A 2,249-nucleotide genomic window follows, 5' to 3' on the forward strand; every position below is an offset into this window, starting at 1 on the left:
CAGATGCTCAGTTACGCAAGAAGCCTTCTCTGACTAACCATAGCAAAACTTGTACCCCCAAAGAATGCATCCTTCCCTCATTTCTCTGAATGTGCTGAAGTTTTCACCCACAGTCTCCATGTCTTCTTTGGGTGACCTACTTTTCTTCTAGCTCAATGGAACACCTCAAGTTACAGGGCTCATTTTACCCTAAGTCCATAACTCTTACCATGGTGGGATTAAAAGGGCTTGGTCCATGGCTGTTTCAGAAACCCCATCTAAGGGATTTAGAGGCAGCAAGATAATTAGAAGGAAATTGGCCTTGAAGCTGGGTTTGCTAAGTACACACAGTGATTTTAATGTAAATCTAAATAAATATAGAAAGTTTTTGAAATTGAGGTACTGTCAATTGTCTATATAAAGAATGATCCTCTTTTATATGGAGGGAAATTTGGAAACGATAGAGACGAATCCTTCCCCATACACCTTTGAAATCTGTGCTAGTGTTATAAGCAGGAAAACTAACCACTAAAACAACCAACCAACAAGATAAAGGAACGAAGAGGGAGGTGACGCTTTAGAGGAGTGGTCAGGGAAGGCCTCTCTGAGAAGGCGTCATCTGAGCCAAGCTTGAGAAATGAGAGAAAGCCCATTGCGTGGCCATCTGGGCGCCAGCACTCCCGGTCGAGGGCACAGCCTTGAAAAGTCCTTGAGACAGGAATGAGCTTGGGGTACTTGGAGGAGTGTGATAGTGGCTGAGAGGGATGGCAGAATAAATCCGAGAGGCAAGGCCACAGGTCCAGGCCAATAGGCCTTGTGGGCCAGGGAAAGAAGTTAGATTTCATTCTAAATGCACTGGCAGCCCCTGGAAGATTTCAAGCAAGAAAATGATACAAACTTATTTATATATATTTTTTTGTCTGGCTGCAACATGCAGCATGTAAAATCTCAGTTCCCCAACCAGGGACCGACTCATGGCCCCTGCAGTGGGAGTGCGGAATCTTAACCACTGGACCACCAGGGAAGTCCCCACAACCTTATTTAGATTTTAAAAGGTCATGTTAGCTGCCTTTCTAGAATTCATCCATCCATCCTTCTATCAATTCATTGACAACATTCACTGCACACCTACTGTGTGCCAGTCTGTGCCAGGCACTGGTGGTTCGGAGTTGAGCAGGACATTACCCTCCCCTCGTGGAGTTCAGCTGGAGACAAAATGAACACAGATGTGCTTTAAAGGCAGGGTGGCAAGTGGCACGGTAGAGCTGCATACAGGATCTGTCCCTAGAGGTATGGACTGGAGGTCTGGGGTTGGGAGCAGGAAAAGCTATTTGATAGAGCAGTGGTTCTCCAAGTTGAGTGACATCAGAAACCACTGAGACCTTGTTTAAAACAGATCGCTACTGACGCACCCTCCCACCACTGAAGCTGATGCATTAACTCTGGGGTGGGGCCTGGGAATGTGCACTGCTAGCTACTTGCCAGGGGTACTGGTGCTCCTGGTCTAGGGACTGCACTTTGAGAACCCACCGGATAGGAGGCTGTCAGCTCCTGTGACCAAAAAAATGCTAGTTCCCAGAATCCATTTCAGAACTGGAGGCCTGGACAGCTCCCAACATCTCCCTTCAGTGTTTATCTTCCGCCCACTCTGGAGAGAGGGGAACCCACTGAGGACAGCCATTTCCCCACCATCTCCCTCCATCCACTGCCCCCCTGGATTCTGCTCACAGCCCCTCTTTCCCCTCTCCCTCCTTGGGAGGCACGTCTTCAAACTTTGTCCTGAAACTGAAGGAGCAATTTCACTCTCAGTTGCCTCCATTGATGCCTTTCAGGATGCAGAAGACCTGTTGCCACTCATCCCAGCTCCCAGCCAGCCAACCAACAGCCCTCCCTCATCTCCCTCCTTCTCAATTCAGTGCCCTGGGCTGGGGAATTCCAAGTCCCTCAGCCTTCATCTGCTTGTTGCAGCCTTATTCACCTCACACACCAGTAATTCTGCCCCTGGCCTTTCTCTGTGCCCTGAACGTCCCCTTCTCTCCCTCACCAGCCCCCACCTCCCTCACCCCTTGGCCTATCCCATCTGTGCTAAATTTGGCAAGCTCTCCCATGGAAACCTAAATTGCCAGGTTCCTGGTAACCTCAGCCCTTAGTCCCTCAGATTGATAGGGCTAAGGCTTCTAACATCAATCAGAACCCCAAATTTCCCATTTTGCAAAAAATTCCTCAGTTGGGAGTTTTCCCAACTATCCTTCAAGACCAGGGTTCTCCCT

The sequence above is a fragment of the Odocoileus virginianus genome, chromosome 27, assembly GCF_023699985.2.
Source record: "Odocoileus virginianus isolate 20LAN1187 ecotype Illinois chromosome 27, Ovbor_1.2, whole genome shotgun sequence".
NCBI classification, from domain to species: domain Eukaryota; kingdom Metazoa; phylum Chordata; class Mammalia; order Artiodactyla; family Cervidae; genus Odocoileus; species Odocoileus virginianus.